The following is a 22,863-nucleotide window of genomic DNA, read 5'->3' as shown; positions in this document are numbered from 1 at the left end:
CAGCCTAACTGCCCTCAGGACATACCCCCATCCCTCCCAGCCTATCCCCTCAGGACAGACCCCCATCCCTCCAAGCCTAACCCCCCTCAGGACAGACCCCACCCTCCCAGCCTAACCCCTCAGGACAGACCCCACCCTCCCAGCCAAACCCCTTAGGACAGACCCCCCTCCCATCTTAGTGATGATTCCCCCCCCCCCCCCTGAGAATAACCCTTCAATGCAGACTCCCTCCCTCCAGTTAATTGCTCATTACAGACACCCCCCACCAATCCAACCCCAGGCTGAGATGATGCCATCTGCTGCAGTCAGGGGGAACCATTAAACAGAATGAACTCTCCAGCGCTCCAGGGATCAAATGCCAAAGGAAAGCCGGGGAACCAGGACCAAAATCACCTACGGATAGCCTTTCAGAGATGCTGCCCTCCTCAGATAGGGAACTCAACAACTGAAAAATGAGCAAACAGGAGACACAAACCCCGAGTGCATTACCCAAGGTGTGTGAAAAGTAAAGAGGATGAAAACATACTCCCAAACATGGCATGAATGTAAAGCTTTGTAGAACGGTATTGTGATGGGAGTGACTTTGGGTGGGGAGTCCATGGAACACAAATCACTTTGGAGAGGTGGGGAGACCTCTGTCTTAGCTCCCCATATCCCTCTTATGTGTAAGTCTCCCTGTGCCTGTTAGGGGTGCAGGATGATCTGTTCTAATATTGGGGGGACTTTGTCTCAGACTGTGTAGACATGTTTAGGAGATAGGTGGGTGGGGGTTGTTGATTGTTTAATGTCATGTGGTTGCATCCCATTGTTCTATTGTTTGTCTTGCTTGGGAGAAAACTATTATGGGATGTATGTGTTTATGTGTATTAGATTAGTGGGGGGGTGTTTCCAGCAGCCCTCCCTCCTGATGGGACTGTCTGCTGGTGTGAAGTTTGAATACCTGTGTGTCACTTGTTACTAAATATAGATTGGCCCGCCCTGTGTCATTATGCAGGGAGGGGGGATTGTCCCCGGAGTGAATATATATCTTGTATCTGTTTTCAGATAAAGTAGTCTACTTCCTGGTTTACTTCAAGATTGGTGTCGTCTAGTCTTGTATGGTCGGCTGTGGTGTCTGTTGTCGGTGTTTGGACGGGGAAGCAGTATTCTAACGGAAGTACTCAAGCACAGTCTGGGTCGGTTCCATTGCAGGTAGAGACGGACATGACGGGTGTGGCGGGGTGTCCGACTGTCAGTATGGTCGGCTTACTGACGCGTTTCGGGGACGAGTCCCTTTCCTCAGAGCTGGTTGACCATGTAATTGGAAGAAAAATGTTTCATCCTAACCATAAATCATGTTTATCCGGGTCACTGATCACCAATGTGTATAGTACTCAGTACATGAGATCCGGGATTACAGAACCAGGCACAGATGGGGATTGAACCCATGATCTTTGGTTTACGAGACCAACGCCTTACCACTTGGCCACTGCGCCCTCTATAGGAGAAGCTGATTTATGTCACACTCTGAGAACGCACACAAGTGGTATCTGATCTTTGTATTTAGTGGTATTCTCTCATGATTGGTTGGATACAAATGCCGATTATCCCCACTAATGATTAGATCATCCAACAAACCTTCTTATAACTACAAATATTCACTAAATTCTACTGGTTTCCGGCCTTATACAGAAAACTTCTGATTCATGCCATTGATTGTGTACAATTGTGTTGATAGCTGTGATTGGTTACAGTGATCACATAGTACACACTGGGCCAATTACAGCCTATCTGTACCATGTGATTAGTTGTGGCCAATCACAGCTAATCACAAACATACACACGGAATCAATTGACTTCATTCAGTAACAATACTTTCTTGTAGAAGTGAATTTCCTTCCTATAGGCAGTCATCAGTAGTAGTACAATGTAACTATGGTAACGGGATATTGTTCTGCTCAGAGTGTTAACAAAATGTAAAAAAAAAAAGAAAAAAAATGTAGAGAAAAAGGGATAGAATTGTTTTACATCCTGTCACCAGTCAGTGTCCCGGATCACGCCATACTAGTCATATGATGACGCCGTACATCACTGGTGACGGTATGCACAAAAAAGTGAAAATTTAGTTTTTTAATATTCCAAAAAAATTGTGGCAAAAGAAACAACTTCAAGAAAGCTCTCCATGCCTCTTACATTGTGAGCCCCTAACCTGACACAGGCTGGATGACATACATGTACCCCCTCCAGCCTGATTGTGCCTCCCGTCCATGGAGGGTGTACTGGGGGCCGGTGATAATTGGTTACCTGCAGTTGTGTTCTGGTCACTGCAACCCAAATGTTCCCTTTTATGAACATGATTATCAGGTTCTCTAGTCTATCACAAATGTTCATAATACTCAGTACATGAGATCCGGGATTACAGAGCAAGGCACAGATGGGGATTGAACCCATGATCTTTGGTTTACGAGACCAACGCCTCACCACTTGGCCACTGCGCCCTCTATAGGAGAGATGGATCTATGTCACCCTGTGAGATTGCACACAATTTGACATTTGTACTTTGTGCGTCTGCCAATACAGTTGGAGCCCCCCTTTAAATCTGAAGCCACCTTCAAATCAGATGCCCCCTTTAACTGAGTCTTCTCATCCCATCAGAGCCCCCCCAGTGATCAGATTGTACAGTGTAAGTTACAAGGTGAGAGGCTGCAGCAGGGGCTGATCTGTGTCAGACATCTGTGAACATAGATAAGAATTGAACAGGCACCAGGGTTTACACAATTGTGCCATCTCCGAGCCCCCATCTCAGTGCCGGGCGTCTCTGGGTGTTGCCTAAACAAAAATGGCTCCTATTTGCCTATTGTGGCCCTTGGTATATATTGTATCTGTCTGAACTAATGTCCTTGCTGGATGGAAATACTCGTCAGGTTACCTGTAAGGGCAGTTCACATAGAAACATGTATTACAATGCAGGAAATCTCACACAATGCTGGGGGTCCATGTAAGGGACAAAGGAATACAAATCTTCTGTTCTCAATAGATCTGCATTGGGTTGAGGAGCATTTATGTGCAAAATGTAACAATTGTCTTCTATGAGTCCTTGTAGTGACCTGCGTTCTCTTCTCCCCCCCAGCCTAACCCATCAGGAAAGACCCCCCCCAGCCTGACCCCTCAGGACATACCCCCCCTCCCAGCCTGACCCCTCAGGACAGACCCCTCCTCCCAGCCTGACCCCTCAGGACAGACCCCCCCTCCCAGCCTAACCCCTCAGGACATACCCCCCCTCCCAGCCTGACCCCCTCAGGACATACCCCTCTCCCAGCCTGATCTCTCAGGACATACCCTCCTCCCAGCCTAACCCCTCAGGAAAGACCCCCCCTCCTCCCAGCCTAACCCCTCAGGACATACCCCCCCCCTCCCAGCCTAACCCCTCAGGACATACCCCCCCCCCTCCCAGCCTAACCCCTCAGGACAGACCCCTCCTTCTCCCAGCCTAACCCCTCAGGACAGACCCCTCCTCCCAGCCTAACTCCTCAGGACAGTCCCCCCCTCCCAGCCTAACCCCTCACAACAGACTAACCCCCCCCATAGCCTAACCCCTCAGTACAGACCCCCTTCCCAACCCCACAGGACAGACCCCCACTCCCAGCCTAACCACTCAGGATAGACCCCCTCTGCCAGCCTAACCCCTCAGGACAGACCTCCCCCCACCCAGCCTAACCCCTCAGGACAAACCCCCCTCCCATCCTAACCCCTCAGGACAGACCCCCCCCTACCAGCCTAACCCCTCAGGACAGACCCCCCACCAGCCTAACTGCCCTCAGGACATACCCCCATCCCTCCCAGCCTATCCCCTCAGGACAGACCCCCATCTCTCCAAGCCTAACCCCCCTCAGGACAGACCCCACCCTCCCAGCCTAACCCCTCAGGACAGACCCCACCCTCCCAGCCAAACCCCTTAGGACAGACCCCCCTCCCATCTTAGTGATGATTCCCCCCACCCCCCTGAGAATAACCCTTCAATGCAGACTCCCTCCCTCCAGTTAATTGCTCATTACAGACACCCCCCACCAATCCAACCCCAGGCTGAGATGATGCCATCTGCTGCAGTCAGGGGGAACCATTAAACAGAATGAACTCTCCAGCGCTCCAGGGATCAAATGCCAAAGGAAAGCCGGGGGAACCAGGACCAAAATCACCTATGGATAGCCTTTCGGAGATATTGCCCTCCTCAGATAGGGAACTCAACAACTGAAAAATGAGCAAACAGGAGACACAAACCCCGAGTGCATTACCCAAGGTGTGTGAAAAGTAAAGAGGATGAAAACATACTCCCAAACATGGCATGAATGTAAAGCTTTGTAGAACGGTACTGTGATGGGAGTGACTCTGGGTGGGGAGTCCATGGAACACAAATCACTTTGGAGAGGTGGGGAGACCTCTGTCTTAGCTCCCCATATCCCTCTTATGTGTAAGTCCCCTTGTGCCTGTTAGGGGTACAGGGTGATCTGTTCTAATATTGGGGGGACTTTGTCTCAGACTGTGTAGACATGTTTAGGAGATAGGTGGGGTGGGGGTTGTTGATTGTTTAATGTCATGTGGCTGCATCCCATTGTTCTATTGTGTGTCTGGCTTGGGAGAAAACTATTATGGGATGTATGTGTTTATGTGTATTAGATTAGTGGGGGGGTGTTTCCAGCAGCCCTCCCTCCTGATGGGACTGTCTGCTGGTGTGAAGTTTGAATACCTGTGTGTCACTTGTTACTAAATATAGATTGGCCCGCCCTGTGTCATTATGCAGGGAGGGGGGATTGTCCCCGGAGTGAATATATATCTTGTATCTGTTTTCAGATAAAGTAGTCTACTTCCTGGTTTACTTCAAGATTGGTGTCGTCTAGTCTTGTATGGTCGGCTGTGGTGTCTGTTGTCGGTGTTTGGACGGGGAAGCAGTATTCTAACGGAAGTACTCAAGCACAGTCTGGGTCGGTTCCATTGCAGGTAGAGACGGACATGACGGGTGTGGCGGGGTGTCCGACTGTCAGTATGGTTGGCCCGCTGATGCGTTTCGGGGACGAGTCCCTTTCCTCAGAGCTGGTAGACAATGTAATTGGAAGAAAAATGTGTCATCCTAACCATAAATCATGTTTATCCGGGTCACTGATCACCAATGTGTATAGTACTCAGTACATGAGATCTGGGATTACAGAACCAGGCACAGATGGGGATTGAACCCATGATCTTTGGTTTACGAGACCAACGCCTCACCACTTGGCCACTGCGCCCCCTATAGGAGAAGCTGTTTTATGTCACACTCTGAGAACGCACACAAGTGGTATTTGATCTTTGTATTTAGTGGTATTCTCTCATGATTGGTTGGATACAAATGCCGATTATCCCCACTAATGATTAGATCATCCAACAAACCTTCTTATAACTACAAATATTCACTAAATTCTACTGGTGTATGGCCGGCCTTATACAGAAAACTTCTGATTCATGCCATTGATTGTGTACAATTGTGTTGATAGCTGTGATTGGTCACAGTGATCACATAATACAGACTGGGCCAATTACAGCCTATCTGTACCATGTGATTAGTTGTGGCCAATCACAGCTAATTACAAACATACACACGGAATTAATTGACTTCATTCAGTAACAATACTTTCTTGTAGAAGTGAATTTCCTTCCTATAAGCAGTCATCAGTAGTAGTACAATGTAACTATGGTAACGGGATATTGCTCTGCTCAGAGTGTTAACAAAATGTAAAAAAAAAAAGAAAAAAATGTAGAGAAAAAGGGATAGAATTGTTTTACATCCTGTCACCAGTCAGTGTCCCGGATCACGCCATACTAGTCATATGATGACGCCGTACATCACTGGTGACGGTATGCACAAAAAAGTGAAAATTTAGTTTTTTAATATTCCAAAAAAATTGTGGCAAAAAATACAACTTCAAGAAAGCTCTCCATGCCTCTTACATTGTGAGCCCTAACCTGACACAGGCTGGATGACCTATATGTACCTCCTCCAGCCTGATTGTGCCTCCCGTCCATGGAGGGTGTACTGGGGGCCGGTGATAATTGGTTACCTGCAGTTGTGTTCTGGTCACTGCGACCCAAATGTTCCCTTTTAAGAACATGATTATCGGGTTCCCTAGTCTATCACAAATGTTCATAATGCTCAGTACATGAGATCCGGGATTACAGAACCAGGCACAGATGGGGATTGAACCCATGATCTTTGGTTTACGAGACCAACACCTTACCACTTGGCCACTGCGCCCTCTATAGGAGAGATGGATCTATGTCACCCTGTGAGATTGCACACAATTTGACATTTGTACTTTGTGCGTCTGCCAATATAATCAATGCCCCCCTTTAAATCTAAAGCCACCTTTACCTCAGATGCCCCCCTTTAACTGAGTCTTCTCATCCCATCAGAGCCCCCCCAGTGATCAGATTGTACAGTGTAAGTTACAAGGTGAGAGGCTGCAGCAGGGGCTGATCTGTGTCAGACATCTGTGAACATAGATAAGAATTGAACAGGCACCAGGGTTTACACAATTGTGCCATCTCCGAGCCCCCATCTCAGTGCCAGGCGTCTCTGGGTGTTGCCTAAACAAAAATGGCTCCTATTTGCCTATTCTGGCCCTTGGTATATATTGTATCTGTCTGAACTAATGTCCTTGCTGGATGGAAATACTCGTCAGGTTACCTGTAAGGGCTGTTCACATATATACATGTATTACAATGCAGGAAATCTCACACAATGCTGGGGGTCCATGTAAGGGGCAAAGGAATACAAATCTTCTGTTCTCAATAGATCTGCATTGGGTTGAGGAGCATTTATGTGCAAAATGTAACAATTGTCTTCTATGAGTCCTTGTAGTGACCTGCGTTCTCTTCTCCCCCCCAGCCTAACCCATCAGGAAAGACCCCCCCCCAGCCTGACCCCTCAGGACATACCCCCCCTCCCAGCCTAACCCCTCAGGACAGACCCCCCCTCCCAGCCTAACCCCTCAGGACAGACCCCCCCCCCCAGCCTAACCCCTCAGGACAGACCCCCCCCTCCCAGCCTAACCCCTCAGGACAGACGCCTGCTCCCAGCCTAACCCCTCAGGACAGACCCCCCCCCTCCCAGCCTAACCCCCCAGGACAGATCCCCCCTCCCAGCCTGACCCCTCAGGATAGACCCCCCCTCCCAGCCTAACCCCTCAGGACAGACCCCCCTCTCAGCCTAACCCCTCAGGACAGACCCCCCCCCAGCCTAACCCCTCAGGACAGCCCCCCCTCCCAGCCTAACCCCTCAGGACAGACCCCCCCCCTCCCAACCTAACCCCTCAGGAAAGACCCCCCCTCCCAGCCTAACCCCTCAGGACATACCCCCCTCCCAACCTAACCTCTCAGCACAGACCCCCCTCCCGCCCTAACCCCTCAGAACATACCCCCTCCCAGCCTGACCCCTCAGGACAGACCCCCCCCCTCCCAGCCTAACCCCTTAGGACAGACACCCCCCCTCCCAGCCTAACCCCTCAGGACAGACCCCCCTCCCGCCCTAACCCCTCAGGACAGACACCCTTACCAGCCTAACCCCCCTCAGGACAGACCCCCCCTTCCTCCCAGCCTAACTTCCCTCAGGACAGACCCCCCCTTCCTCCCAGCCTAATCCCCCAGCACAGGGGGGCTTTGTCTCAGACTATGTAGACATGATTAGGAGATAGGTGGGGTGGGGGGTTGTTGATTGTTTAATGTCATGTGGCTGCATCCCATTGTTCTATTGTTTGTCTGGCTTGGGAGCAAACTATTATGGGATGTATGTGTTTATGTGTATTAGCTTAGTGGGGGGTGTCTCCAGCAGCCCTCCCTCCTGATGGGACTGTCTGCTGGTGTGAAGTTTGAATACCTGTACATCTCTTGTTACTAAATGCAGATTGCCCCGCCCTGTGTCATTATGCAGGGAGGGGGGATTGTCCCCTGAGTGTATATATCTTGTATCTGTGTTCAAATAAACTAGTCTACTTCCTAGTTTACTTCAAGATTGGTGTCGTCTAGTCTTGTATGGTCGGCTGTGGTGTCTGTTGTCGGTGTTTGGACGGGGAAGCTGTATTCTAACGGAAGTACTCAAGCACAGTCTGGGTCGGTTCCATTGCAGGTAGAGATGGCCATAACAGTGGCGGGTGTCCGACTGTCAGTATGGTTGGCCTCTGATGCGTTTCGGGGACGAGTCCCTTTCCTCAGAGCTGGTAGACCATGTAATTGGAAGAAAAATGTGTCATCCTACCCATAAATCATGTCTATCCGGGTCACTGATCCCCAATGTGTATAGTACTCAGTACATGAGATCCGGGATTACAGAACCAGGCACAGATGGGGATTGAACCCATGATCTTTGGTTTACGAGACCAACGCCTTACCACTTGGCCACTGCGCCCTCTATAGGAGAAGCTGATTTATGTCACACTCTGAGAACGCACACAAGTGGTATTTGATCTTTGTATTTAGTGGTATTCTCTCATGATTGGTTTATTTATTATACAGGATTTATATAGCGCCAAAAAGGTTTGCTCAGCGCTGTACATTATAGTGGGGGACAGAACATGAGACAATACAGTAGCAATACAATACACGAGGGGTTCGAGGGCCCTGCCCCTTGGAACTTACAATCTAGGAGGGAGGGGATAGTGGTACAGGAGGAAGTGGATGTGGGGGATGGAGTGATAGGAGGAGTGGAGGAGTTAGCAGGGGGTGGGGTAGGCTTCCCTGGAGAGATGGGTTTTCAGGGTGCGCCTAAAGGTGAGGAGGGTAGGTGGCAGTCAAATGGATTGGGGTAGTGAGTTCCAGAGGATGGGGGAAGTCCTGGAGAAGTCCTGAAGTCGGGCATGGGAGGTGGAGACCAGGGAGCTAGAGAGTAGGAGGTCTTGTGAGGAGCGAAGATTACGGGTAGGGTGGTATTTGGGTATCAGGTCGGTGAGGTAGTTTGGGGCAACATTGTGAATGGCTTTGTATGTCAATGTTAGTAGTTTTTCAGAATTTAATGCGTTGGGCAATCGGGAGCCAGTGGAGGGAATGACAGAGGGGGGTGGAGGACACTGAGTGGAGGCCAGTGGAGGGAATGACAGAGGGGGGTGGAGGACACTGAGTGGAGGCCAGTGGAGGGAATGACAGAGGGGGGTGGAGGACACTGAGTGGAGGCCAGTGGAGGGAATGACAGAGGGGGGTGGCAGAAGCGGAGCGGTTGGTAAGGTGGATGAGTCCAGCCGCTGAGTTCAGGATAGACTGAAGCGGGGATAGTCTGTGATGAGGTAGGCCGGGGAGGAGGGAGTTGCAGTAGTCCAGACGTGAGATAATAAGGGAGTGAACGAGTTGTTTAGTGGTCTCTGGGGTTAGAAACGAATGTATTTTGGATATGTTGCGGAGGTGGAGCCTGCATGAGTTTGTCAGAGATTGGACATGGGGTTGGAAGGATAGATTGGAGTCTAGAGTGACACCTAGGACTTTGGCTTGCGGGGTGGGACTGATGGTGGTGTTGTTGGTCGTGATGGAGAGGGTGGGGGGGGGGGGCACGGGCTGGGGGGAAAATTAGGAGCTCGGTTTTGGAAAGTTTTAATTTGAGAAAGTGGAGTGACATCCAATCCAATATATCGTTCAGTAGGTGGGTGATTCGGGGGGAGACTGAAGGGGTGAGGCGAGGGGTAGAGAGATAGATTTGAGTGTCATCAGCATAGAGGTGATAGTTGAAGCCGTGGGAGTGTATCAGTTTGCCAAGGGAGGAGGTGTAGATGGAGAAGAGAAGGGGCCCGAGGACAGAGCCTTGGGGGACCCCAACAGAGAGGGGGAGAGAGGGGGAGGTGGTAGCATTATAGGTAACGCTGAAGGAGCGTTGGGATAGATAGGAGGAGAACCAGGAGAGAGCGGAGTCTCTGATGCCAAGGGAGAGTAGTTTATTAAGGAGGAGGGGGTGGTCAACAGTGTCAAAGGCCGCGGAGAGGTCAAGGAGTAGGAGCACTGAGTAGTGGCCATTAGCTTTGGTGGTTATTGGTTGGATACAAATGCCGATTATCCCCACTAATGATTAGATCATCCAACAAACCTTCTTATAACTACAAATATTCACTAAATTCTACTGGTGTATGGCCAGCCTTATACAGAAAACTTCTGATTCATGCCATTGATTGTGTACAATTGTGTTGATTGCTGTGATTGGTCACAGTGATCACATAGTACAGACCAAGTACAGCCTATCTGTACCATGTGATTAGTTGTGGCCAATCACGGCCAATCACAACCATACACACGGAATGAATTGATTTCATTCAGTAACAATACTTTCTTGTAGAAGTGAATTTCCTTCCTATAAGCAGTCATCAGTAGTAGTACAATGTAACTATGGTAACGGGATATTGCTCTGCTCAGAGTGTTAACAAAATAAAAAAAAAATGTAGAACAAAATGGATACAATGTTTTTACATCCTGTCACCAGTCAGTGTCCCGGATCACTCCATACTAGTCATATGATGAGGCCGTACATCACTGGTGACGGTATATAGAAAAAAAAGGGACAATTTGGGTTTTCCATTTTTTCATTTTCCAAAAAAATTGTGACAAAAAATAACACTCTCCATGCCTCTTACTAAATACCTTGGACTGTCTAATATGGAGTGATTTGGGGGGAAGTTGTATCGTCATGGGAGTTGCTGTGTCCACATTGTGAGCCCCTAACCTGACATAGGCTGGATGACATACATGTACCTCCTCCAGCCTGATTGTGCCCCCCATCCATGGAGGGTGTACTGGGGGCCGGTGATAATTGGGGAACTGAAGTTGTGTTATGGTCACTGCGACCCGAATGTTCCCTTTTATGAACATAATTATCGGGTTCCCTAGTCTATCACAAATGTTCATAATAATCAGTACATTAGGGTGGGGACTACAGAACCAGGCACAGATGGGGATTGAACCCATGATCTTTGGTTGACGAGACCAACGCCTTACCACTTGGCCACTGCGCCCCCTATAGGCTGGGAGATTTTGTGCCCAATTCTGAGAATACACAAAAGTATAAAGCTACATAGCAGCCTGTAGACCTCCAATCCATCCCATTCCCAGCCACCTCCATTCTCCTCCAACAGTCAGTCTTTGCCTAGGCTGAGATGCTGTCATTAGTCTGATACAGGCAGGAGGAACCTTAGTCTCCATCTCCTCATCTCCAGTGACCGGACTGTACAATATAACAAGTCACAAGGTGAGAGGCTGCAGCAGGGGCTGATCTGTGTCAGAGATTTGTGAACAAAAGCAAAGAACTGCAGAGGAAATACAAGTGACATATATATATATGAGGTCCACTGATTCACCACAAATGTTTATAGCACTTGGTAGATAAAGTTGGGGACTAAAGAACCAGCGACAGATGGGGATTGAACCCATGATCTCAAGTTTACAATAACAACACCTTACCACTTGGCCACTGCACCCTCTATATAGTAGATGTCTGTATGTCATCTCTGAGGACACACACTGGTTTTATTTGGTCTTTGTGTCACCTCGGAGCCAACATCTCAGGCCAGGAAGTAGACGGTGACTCTGGGTGATGACTGAGCAAAGATGGTTCCGGCCTTCTCCTATTCTGGTAAGTGGTTTGTGTTCTGTCAGTCTCTAGTTTTCTTGCAATTGGAGGAAATACATGTCATCTTAGATATAAATCATTTTCAGATCCCCCATCCTAGCCTAACCCCCAGTACAGATCCCCCATCCTACTCTAACCCCCCAGTACAGATCCCCCATCCTACTCTAACCCCCCAGTACAGATCCCCCATCCTAGCCTAACCCCCCAGTACAGATCCCCCATCCTAGCCTAACCCCCAGTACAGATCCCCCATCCTAGCCTAACCCCCAGTACAGATCCCCCATCCTAGCCTAACCCCCAGTACAGATCCCCCATCCTAGCCTAACCCCAAGTACAGATCCCCATCCTAGCCTAACCCCCCCAGTACAGATCCCCCATCCTAGCCTAACCCCCCAGCACAGAACCCCCATCCTAGCTTACCCCCCAGCACAGATCCCCCATCATAGCCTACCCCCCAGTACAGATCACCCATCCTAGCCTAACCCCCAGTACAGATCCCCCATCCTAGCCTAACCCCCCCAGTACAGATCCCCCATCTTAGCCTAACCCCCAGTACAGATCACCCATCCTATCCTAACCCCCAGTACAGATCCCCCATCCTAGCCTAACCCCCAGTAATGATCACCCATCCTAGCCTAACCCCAAGTACAGATCCCCCATCCTAACTTAACCCCTAGTACAGATCCCCCATCCTAGCCTAACCCCCAGCACAGATCCCCCATCCTAGCCTAACCCCCAGTAATGATCACCCATCCTAGCCTAACCCCCAGTACAGATCCCCCATCCTAACTTAACCCCCAGTACAGATCCCCCATCCTAGCCTAACCCCCCAGTACAGATCCCCCATCCTAGCTTACCCCCCAGCACAGATCCCCCATCATAGCCTACCCCCCAGTACAGATCCCCCATCCTAGCCTAACCCCCCAGTACAGATCCCCCATCCTAGCTTACCCCCCAGCACAGATCCCCCATCATAGCCTACCCCCCAGTACAGATCCCCCATTCTAGCCTAACCCCCAGCACAGATCCCCCATCCTAGCCTAACCCCCAGCACAGATCCCCCATCTTAGCCTAACCCCCAGTAATGATCACCCATCCTAGCCTAACCCCAAGTACAGATCCCCCATCCTAACTGAACCCCCAGTACAGATCCCCCATCCTAACTTAACCCCCAGTACAGATCCCCCATCCTAGCCTAACCCCCCAGTACAGATCCCCCATCCTAGCTTACCCCCCAGCACAGATCCCCCATCATAGCCTACCCCCCAGTACAGATCACCCATCCTAGCCTAACCCCCAGTACAGATCCCCCATCCTAGCCTAACCCCCCCAGTACAGATCTCCCATCCTATCCTAACCCACCAGTACAGATCCCCCATCCTAGCCTAACCCCCAGTACAGATCCCCCATCCTATCCTAACCCACCAGTACAGATCCCCCATCCTAGCCTAACCCCCAGTACAGATCTCCCATCCTATCCTAACCCACCAGTACAGATCCCCCATCCTATCCTAACCCACCAGTATAGATCCCCCATCCTAGCCTAACCCCCAGTACAGATCTCCCATCCTAGCCTAAGTCCCAGTACAGATCCCCCATCCTAGCCTAACCCCCAGTAATGATCACCAATCCTAGCCTAACCCCAAGTACAGATCCCCCATCCTAACTTAACCCCCAGTACAGATCCCCCATCCTAACTTAACCCCCAATACAGATCCCCCATCCTAGCCTAACCCCCAGTACAGATCCCCCATCCTAGCCTAACCCCCAGTACAGATCCCCCATCCTATCCTAACCCACCAGTACAGATCCCCCATCCTAGCCTAACCCCCAGTACAGATCTCCCATTCTATCCTAACCCACCAGTACAGATCCCCCATCCTATCCTAACCCACCAGTATAGATCCCCCATCCTAGCCTAACCCCCAGTACAGATCCCCCATCCTAGCCTAACCCCCAGTACAGATCCCCCATCCTAGCCTAACCCCCAGTAATGATCACCCATCCTAGCCTAACCCCAAGTACAGATCCCCCATCCTAGCCTAACCCCCAGTAATGATCACCCATCCTAGCCTAACCCCAAGTACAGATCCCCCATCCTAACTTAACCCCTAGTACAGATCCCCCATCCTAGCCTAACCCCCAGCACAGATCCCCCATCCTAGCCTAACCCCCAGCACAGATCCCCCATCCTAGCCTAACCCCCAGTAATGATCACCCATCCTAGCCTAACCCCCAGTACAGATCCCCCATCCTAACTTAACCCCCAGTACAGATCCCCCATCCTAGCCTAACCCCCCAGTACAGATCCCCCATCCTAGCTTACCCCCCAGCACAGATCCCCCATCATAGCCTACCCCCCAGTACATATCACCCATCCTAGCCTAACCCCCAGTACAGATCCCCCATCCTAGCCTAACCCCCCCAGTACAGATCCCCCATCTTAGCCTAACCCCCAGTACAGATCTCCCATCCTATCCTAACCCACCAGTACAGATCCCCCATCCTAGCCTAACCCCCAGTACAGATCCCCCATCCTATCCTAACCCACCAGTACAGATCCCCCATCCTAGCCTAACCCCCAGTACAGATCTCCCATCCTATCCTAACCCACCAGTACAGATCCCCCATCCTATCCTAACCCACCAGTACAGATCCCCCATCCTAGCCTAACCCCCAGTACAGATCCCCCATCCTATCCTAACCCACCAGTACAGATCCCCCATCCTAGCCTAACCCCCAGTACAGATCTCCCATCCTATCCTAACCCACCAGTACAGATCCCCCATCCTATCCTAACCCACCAGTATAGATCCCCCATCCTAGCCTAACCCCCAGTACAGATCTCCCATCCTAGCCTAAGTCCCAGTACAGATCCCCCATCCTAGCCTAACCCCCAGTAATGATCACCCATCCTAGCCTAACCCCAAGTACAGATCCCCCATCCTAACTTAACCCCCAGTACAGATCCCCCATCCTAACTTAACCCCCAATACAGATCCCCCATCCAAGCCTAACCCCCAGTACAGATCCCCCATCCTAGCCTAACCCCCAGTACAGATCCCCCATCCTATCCTAACCCACCAGTACAGATCCCCCATCCTAGCCTAACCCCCAGTACAGATCCCCCATCCTATCCTAACCCACCAGTATAGATCCCCCATTCTAGCCTAACCCCCAGTACAGATCCCCCATCCTAGCCTAACCCCCAGTACAGATCTCCCATCCTAGCCTAAGTCCCAGTACAGATCCCCCATCCTAACTTAACCCCCAGTACAGATCCCCCCCCCATTCCAGACCACCCCTCCCAGTCTAAACCTTCAGTACATACCCCCCTGTGGTGAACACAGTGTAAACTCTGCACCACACTGTCTTAAATATGTGAAAATGACACTCTGACCCTACACAGAGATCTCGGGACCATGATATAGGAGCCACCCGACAACTGAAAGCAATCAGCACTGGATTTAGTTAATGACACTGAAATTGTTCTGCTGCTGACACAGAGCCTTGAAAAAGTCTTCCTCCCCCTTGAAATGCCCCCCCATGTTGTTATGTTACAATGTATTCCCCCCCCTGAAATGTCCCCCCATGTTGTCATGTTACAATGTATCCCCCCCCCCTGAAATGTCCCCCATGTTGTCATGTTACAATGTATTCCCCTCCCCCCTGAAATGTCCCCCATGTTGTCATGTTACAATGTATTCCCCTCCCCCCTGAAATGTCCCCCATGTTGTCATGTTACAATGTATTCCCCCCCCCCCCCCGAAATGTCCCTCATGTTGTCATGTTACAATGTATCCCCCTCCCCCCTGAAATGTCCCCCATGTTGTCATGTTACAATGTATTTCCCCTCCCCCCTGAAATGTCCCCCATGTTGTCATGTTACAATGTATTCCCCTCCCCCCCCCCCCCGAAATGTCCCTCATGTTGTCATGTTACAATGTATCCCCCTCCCCTGAAATGTCCCCCATGTTGTCATGTTACAATGTATTCTCCCCCCCCCTGAAATGTCCCCCATGTTGTCATGTTATAATGTATTCCCCCCCCCCTGAATTGTCCCCCATGTTGTCATGTTACAATGTATTCCCCTCCCCCCTGAAATGTCACCCATGTTGTCATGTTACAATGTATCCCCCTCCCCCCCTGAAATGTCCCCCATGTTGTCATGTTACAATGTATTCCCCCTCCCCCTGAATTGTCCCCCATGTTGTCATGTTACAATGTATTCCCCCCCATGTTGTCATGTTACAATGTATCCCCCCCCATGTTGTCATGTTACAATGTATTCCCCTCCCCCCTGAAATGCCCCCATGTTGTTGTGTTACAATGTATTCCCCCCCCATGTTGTCATGTTACAATGTATTCCCCCTGCCCCTGAAATGTCCCCCATGTTGTCATGTTACAATGTATTCCCCTCCCCCCTGAAATGTTCCCCATGTTGTCATGTTACAATGTATTCCCCCTCCCCTGAAATGTCCCCATGTTGTCATGTTACAATGTATTCCCCCCCATGTTGTCATGTTACAATGTATCCCCCTCCCCCCCTGAAATGTCCCCCATGTTGTCATGTTACAATGTATTCCCCCTCCCCCTGAAATGTCCCCCATGTTGTCATGTTACAATGTATTCCCCCCCATGTTGTCATGTTACAATGTATCCCCCCCCCCATGTTGTCATGTTACAATGTATTCCCCTCCCCCCTGAAATGCCCCCATGTTGTTGTGTTACAATGTATTCCCCCCCCATGTTGTCATGTTACAATGTATTCCCCCTCCCCCTAAAATGTCCCCCATGTTGTCTTGTTACAATGTATTCCCCTCCCCCTGAAATGTCCCCCATGTTGTCATGTTACAATGTATTTATCGGGATTGGATGTGATGGACCGACACAAAGTGGCACATAATTGTGAAGTGGAAGGAAAATGAGAAATGGTTTCCAACATTTGTGACAATAAATCTGTGAAAAGTGTGGCGGCATTTGTATTCGGCCCCCCCCCCCCCGGAGTCAATACTTTGTAGGACCTCCTTTGGCTGCCATTCCAGCTGCAAGTCTTTTTGGGGATGTCTCTTTGCACATCTAGAGAGGGACATTTCTGCCCGTTCTTCTTTGCAGAATCCCTCAAGCTGTCAGATTGGATGGAGGGCGTCTGGGAACAGCAATTTTCAGGTCTGGCCACAGATTCTCCATTGGATTTGGGTCTGGACTGTGACTGGGCCATTCTAACACATGAGGATGCTTTGATCGGAACCATTCCATTGTAGCTCTGGCTGGATGTTTCGGGTCGTTGTCCTGCTGGAAGGGGAACCTCCGCCCCGGTCTCAAGTCTTTTGCAGACTCTAACAGGTTTTCTTCTAAGATTGCCCTGTATTTGGCTCCATCCATCTTCCCATCAACTCTGACCAGCTTCCCTGTCCCTGCTGAAGAAAAGCATCCCCACCACATGATGCTGCCACGGTTTCACGGTGGGGATGGTGTGTTCAGGGGGATGGGCAGTGTTAGTTTTCCCCCACACATATTGTTTTGCTTTTATGCCAGAAAGTCCCATGTTGGTCTCCTCTGACCAGAGCCCCTTCTTCCACATGTTTGCTGTGTCCCCCACATGGCTTCTCCCAAACTGCAAACGGGACTTCTTATGGCTTTCCTCCAACAATGGCTTCCTTCTTGCCACTCCTCCATAAAGGCCAGATTTGTGGAGTGACGACTAATAGTTGTCCTGAGGACAGATTCTCCCCCCTGAGCTGTGATCTCTGCAGCTCCTCCCGAGTTCCCATGGGCCTCTTGGCTGCTTCTCTGATGAATGCTCTCCTTGCCCGGCCTGTCAGTTTAGGTGGATGGCCATGTCTTGGTAGCTTGGCAGTTGTGCCGTACTCTTTCCATTTTTGAATGATGGATTGAACAGTGCTCCGTGAGGTGGTCAAACCATTCCATTTTAGCTCTGGTTGGATGTTTTGGGTCGTTGTCCTGCTGGAAGGGGAACCTCCGCCCCGGTCTCAAGTCTTTTGCAGACTCAAACAGGTTTTCTTCTAAGATTGCCCTGTATTTGGCTCCATCCATCTTCCCATCCATTCTGACCAGCTTCCCTGTCTCTGCTGAAGAAAAACATCTCCACAACATGATGCTGCCACCACCATGTTTCACGGTGGGGATGGGGTGTTCAGGGTGACGTGCAGTGTTAGTTTCTCTGATGAATGCTCTCCTTGCCCAGCCTGTCAGTTTAGGCAGACGGCCATGTCTTGGTAGGTTTGCAGTTCTCCCATATGCTCCATTTTCAGATGATTGATTGAGCAGTGCTCCATGAGATGTTCAAAGCTTGGGATATTTTTTTATAACCTAACCCTGCCTTAAACCTATCCACAACTTTATCCCTGTCCTGTCTGGTGTGTTCCTTGGCCTTCATGATGCTTTTTATTCACTAATGTTCTCTAACAAACCTCTGAGGGCTTCACAGAGCAGCTGGATTTATACTGAGATCACATGACACACAGGGGGACTCTGTTCTCTAATTAGGTGACTTCTGAAGGCAATGATGTTTCCAGAACAAAGGTGGCGCCAACCTTCTAATCAGACAAGTGATATGTGTTGTGTCTGTCTGAGATAATGTCATGTAATTGGAGGAAACACGTCATCAGAACCATAAATCATGTTTATCCGGGTCACTGATCACCAATGTTTATAGTACTCAGTACACGAGATCCGGGATTACAGAACCAGGCACAGATGGGGATTGAACCCATGATCTTTGGTTTAAGAGACCAACGCCTTACCACTTGGCCACTGCGCCCTCTATAGGAGAAGCTGATTTATATCACACTCTGAGAACGCACACAAGTGGTATCTGATCTTTGTATTTAGTGGTATTCTCTCATGATTGGTTGGATACAAATGCCGATTATCCCCACTAATGATTAGATCATCCAACAAACCTTCTTATAACTAAAAATATTCACTAAATTCTACTGGTATATGGCCAGCCTTATACACAAACATTGATTGTGTACATTTGTGTTGATAGCTGTGATTGGTCACAGTGATCACATAGTACAGACTGGGCCAATTACAGCCTATCAGTACCATGTGATTAGTTGTAGTCAATCACAGCTAATCACAACCATACACACGGAATTAATTGACTTCATTCAGTAACAATACTTTCTTGTAGAAGTGAATTTCCTTCCTATAGGCAGTCATCAGTAGTAGTACAATGTAACTATGGTAACGTGATATTGCTCTGCTCAGAGTGTTAACAAAATGTAAAAAAAAAAAAAGAAAACAAAAAGGTAGAAAAAAAAGGATAGAATTGTTTTACATCCTGTCACCAGTCAGTGTCCCGGATCACGCCATACTAGTCATATGATGACGCCGTACATCACTGGTGATATTATGCACAAAAAAGTGAAAATGTTGCTTTTTAATTTTCCAAAAAACACAACTTCACATAAACTCTCCATGCCTCTTACATTGTGAGCCCCTAACCTGACACAGGCTGGATGACCTATATGTACCTCCTCCAGCCTGATTGTGCCTCCCGTCCATGGAGGGTGTACTGGGGGCCGGTGATAATTGGGGAACTGAAGTTGTGTTATGATCACCCAAATGTTTCCTTTTATGAACATGATTATCAGGTTCCCTAGTCTATCACAAATGTTCATAATGCTCAGTACATGAGATCCGGGATTACAGAACCAGGCACAGATGGGGATTGAACCCATGATCTTTGGTTTACGAGACCAACGCCTTACCACTTGGCCACTGCGCCCTTTATAGGAGAGAAGGTTCTATGTCACCCTGTGAGATTGCACACAATTTGACATTTGTACTTTGTGCGTCTGCCAATTGACGCATTTCGGGGACAAGTCCCTTTCCTCAGAGCTGGTTGACCATGTAATTGGAAGAAAAATGTGTCATCCTAACCATAAATCATGTTTATCCGGGTCACTGATCCCCAATGTGTATAGTACTCAGTACACGAGATCCGGGATTACAGAACCAGGCACAGATGGGGATTGAACCCATGATCTTTGGTTTACGAGACCAACGCCTTACCACTTGGCCACTGCGCCCTCTATAGGGGAAGCTGATTTATGTCACACTCTGAGAACGCACACAAGTGGTATCTGATCTTTGTATTTAGTGGTATTCTCTCATGATTGGTTGCATACAAATGCCGATTATCCCCACTAATGATTAGATCATCCAACAAACCTTCTTATAACTACAAATATTCTACTGGTGTATGGCCAGCCTTATACACAAAACTTCTGATTCATGCCATTGAATGTGTACAATTGTGTTGATAGCTGTGATTGGTCACAGTGATCACATAATACAGACTGGGCCAATTACAGCCTATCTGCACCATGTGATTAGTTGTGGCCAATCACAGCTAATCATAGACATACACACGGAATGAATTGATTTAATTCAGTAAAAATACTTGTTTGTAGAAGTGAATTTCCTTCCTATAAGCAGTCATCAGTAGTAGTACAATGTAACTATGGTAACGTGATATTGCTCTGCTCAGATTGTGAATGTAAAAAAAGTTAAAAAAAAGTGGAAATTTAGTTTTTTCATTTTCCAAAAATATTGTGACAAAAAATACAACTTCAAGAAAACTCTCCATGCCTGTTATGTTGCGAGCCCCTAACCTGAGACAGGCTGGATGACGTACATGTACCTCATCCAGCCGGATTGTACCTCCCGTCCACGGGCGGACTGACAACTCATGGGGCCACCAGGCAATAGGGGATCATGGGGCCCCTGTGTCCAAGCCCAAAGTCAAAAAAGCCTATGAAAAAGGTACCAGGGGCATCTCATGGGGCCCCCTAATTACCCCGTGCCCTCACCGAGTTTACAAATAGGTCAGTCCGCCCCTGCTCCCGTCCATGGAGGGTGTACTTTGGGTGATAATTGGTTACCTGAAGTTGTGTTATGGTCACTGCAACCCAAATGTTCCCTTTTATGAACATGATTATCGGGTTCCCTAGTCTGTGACAAATGTTCATAATACTTGGTACATGAGATCCGGGATTACAGAACCAGGCACAGATGGGGATTGAACCCATGATCTTTGGTTTACGAGACCAACGCCTTACCACTTGGCCACTGCGCCCTCTATAGGAGAGATGGTTCTATGTCACCCTGTGAGATTGCACACAATTTGACATTTGTACTTTGTGCATCTGCCAATATAATTAGAGCCCCCCTTTAAATCTGAAGCCACCTTCACATCAGATGCCCCCCTTTAACTGAGTCTTCTCATCCCATCAGAGCCCCCCCAGTGATCAGATTGTACAGTGTAAGTTACAAGGTGAGAGGCTGCAGCAGGGGCTGATCTGTGTCAGACATCTGTGAACAGAGATAAGAATTGAACAGGCACCAGGGTTTACACAATTGTGCCATCTCCGAGCCCCCATCTCAGTGCCGGGCGTCTCTGGGTGTTGCCTAAACAAAAATGGCTCCTATTTGCCTATTCTGGCCATTGGTATATATTGTATCTGTCTGAACTAATGTCCTTGCTGGAGATGCTGCCCTCCTCAGATAGGGAACTCAACAACTGAAAAAAGAGCAAACAGGAGACACAAACCCCGAGTGCATTACCCAAGGATTAGGAAAAGTAAAGAGGATGAAAACATACTCCCAAACATGGCATGAATGTAAAGCTTTGTAGAACGGTAGAGATGGACATGACGGGTGTGGCGGGGGGTGTCCGACTGTCAGTATGGACGTATTGCTGACGCGTTTCGGGGACGAGTCCCTTTCCTCAGAGCTGGTAGACAATGTAATTGGAAGAAAAATGTGTCATCCTACCCATAAATCATGTCTATCCGGGTCACTGATCACCAAGGTGTATAGTACTCAGTACATGAGATCCGGGATTACAGAACCAGGCACAGATGGGGATTGAACCCATGATCTTTGGTTTACGAGACCAACGCCTTACCACTTGGCCACTGCACCCTCTATAGGAGAAGCTGATTTATGTCACACTCTGAGAACGCACACAAGTGGTATCTGATCTTTGTATTTAGTGGTATTCTCTCATGATTGGTTGGATACAAATGCCGATTATCCCCACTAATGATTAGATCATCCAACAAACCTTCTTATAACTACAAATATTCACTAAATTCTACTGGTGTATGGCCGGCCTTATACACAAAACTTCTGATTCATGCCATTGATTGTGTACAATTGTGTTGATAGCTGTGATTGGTCACAGTGATCACATAGTACAGACTGGGCCAATTACAGCCTATCTGTACCATGTGATTAGTTGTAGTCAATCACGGCCAATCACAACCATACACACGGAATTAATTGATTTCATTCAGTAACAATACTTTCTTGTAGAAGTGAATTTCCTTCCTATAAGCAGTCATCAGTAGTAGTACAATGTAACTATGGTAACGGGATATTGTTCTGCTCAGAGTGTTAACAAAATGTAAAAAAAAAAAGAAAAAAAATGTAGAACAAAATGGATACAATTGTTTTTACATCCTGTCACCAGTGACCCGGATCACGCCATACTAGTCATATGATGACGCCGTACATCACTGGTGATGGTATGTAGAAAATAAAAGGGACAATTTTGTTTTTCCATTTTTTCATTTTCCAAAAAAATTGTGACAAAAAATAAAACTTCAATAACACTCTCCATGCCTCTTACTAAATACTTTGGACTGTCTAAAAAGGAGTGATTTGGGGGGAAGTTGCTGTGTCCACATTGTGAGCCCCTAACCTGACACAGGCTGGATGACCTATATGTACCTCCTCCAGCCTGATTGTACCTCCCGTCCATGGAGGGTGTACTGGGGGCTGGAGATAATTGGGGAACTGAAGTTGTGTTCTGGTCACTGCGAGCCAAATGTTCCCTTTTATGAACATGATTATCGGGTTCCCTAGTCTATCACAAATGTTCATAATAATCAGAACATGAGATCCGGGATTACAGAACCAGGCACAGATGGGGATTGAACCCATGATCTTTGGTTGACGAGACCAACGCCTTACCACTTGGCCACTGCGCCCTCTAAAGACTGGGAGATTTTGTGTCCAATTCTGAGAACACACAAAAGTATAAAGCTACATAGCAGCCTGTAGACATGCAGCAGGGGCTGATCTGTGTCAGATATTTGTGAACAAAAGCAAAGAACTGCAGAGGCAATACAAGTGACATATATATACATATGTGGTCCACTGATTTACCACAAATGTTTATAGTACTCGAAAGATAAAGTTGGGGACTAAAGGACCAGGGA

The 22,863-nt window shown here is 48.5% G+C and overlaps 11 non-coding genes across 11 annotated transcripts; all 11 read right to left on the bottom strand.

Annotated features, from left to right (window-relative positions):
- Nucleotides 1-1,403: 1,403 nt before the first annotated feature.
- Nucleotides 1,404-1,475, bottom strand: TRNAT-CGU (transfer RNA threonine (anticodon CGU)). The gene has a single exon. It is a non-coding gene; the product is annotated as a tRNA-Thr (tRNA).
- A 930-nt stretch (nt 1,476-2,405) lies between these two features.
- TRNAT-CGU (transfer RNA threonine (anticodon CGU)) lies at nt 2,406-2,477 on the bottom strand. Its single transcript has one exon. It is a non-coding gene; the product is annotated as a tRNA-Thr (tRNA).
- Nucleotides 2,478-5,186: 2,709 nt separating this feature from the next.
- On the bottom strand, nt 5,187-5,258 carry TRNAT-CGU (transfer RNA threonine (anticodon CGU)). Its single transcript has one exon. It is a non-coding gene; the product is annotated as a tRNA-Thr (tRNA).
- Nucleotides 5,259-6,190: 932 nt separating this feature from the next.
- On the bottom strand, nt 6,191-6,262 carry TRNAT-CGU (transfer RNA threonine (anticodon CGU)). Its single transcript has one exon. It is a non-coding gene; the product is annotated as a tRNA-Thr (tRNA).
- Nucleotides 6,263-8,338: 2,076 nt separating this feature from the next.
- TRNAT-CGU (transfer RNA threonine (anticodon CGU)) lies at nt 8,339-8,410 on the bottom strand. Its single transcript has one exon. It is a non-coding gene; the product is annotated as a tRNA-Thr (tRNA).
- Nucleotides 8,411-10,916: 2,506 nt separating this feature from the next.
- TRNAT-CGU (transfer RNA threonine (anticodon CGU)) lies at nt 10,917-10,988 on the bottom strand. The gene has a single exon. It is a non-coding gene; the product is annotated as a tRNA-Thr (tRNA).
- An 8,301-nt stretch (nt 10,989-19,289) lies between these two features.
- TRNAT-CGU (transfer RNA threonine (anticodon CGU)) lies at nt 19,290-19,361 on the bottom strand. The gene has a single exon. It is a non-coding gene; the product is annotated as a tRNA-Thr (tRNA).
- Nucleotides 19,362-19,593: 232 nt separating this feature from the next.
- Nucleotides 19,594-19,665, bottom strand: TRNAT-CGU (transfer RNA threonine (anticodon CGU)). Its single transcript has one exon. It is a non-coding gene; the product is annotated as a tRNA-Thr (tRNA).
- Nucleotides 19,666-20,642: 977 nt separating this feature from the next.
- TRNAT-CGU (transfer RNA threonine (anticodon CGU)) lies at nt 20,643-20,714 on the bottom strand. The gene has a single exon. It is a non-coding gene; the product is annotated as a tRNA-Thr (tRNA).
- A 776-nt stretch (nt 20,715-21,490) lies between these two features.
- Nucleotides 21,491-21,562, bottom strand: TRNAT-CGU (transfer RNA threonine (anticodon CGU)). The gene has a single exon. It is a non-coding gene; the product is annotated as a tRNA-Thr (tRNA).
- A 998-nt stretch (nt 21,563-22,560) lies between these two features.
- Nucleotides 22,561-22,632, bottom strand: TRNAT-CGU (transfer RNA threonine (anticodon CGU)). The gene has a single exon. It is a non-coding gene; the product is annotated as a tRNA-Thr (tRNA).
- Between the last annotated feature and the right edge of the window lie 231 nt (nt 22,633-22,863).

Source organism: Staurois parvus, unplaced genomic scaffold (assembly GCF_062004578.1).
Source record: "Staurois parvus isolate SC_StPar_1 unplaced genomic scaffold, SC_StPar_1.0 ptg001478l, whole genome shotgun sequence".
Lineage (NCBI taxonomy): Eukaryota > Metazoa > Chordata > Amphibia > Anura > Ranidae > Staurois > Staurois parvus.
The sequence above is the reverse complement of the archived record's forward strand: the minus strand, read 5'-3'. Positions and strand labels throughout refer to the sequence as shown.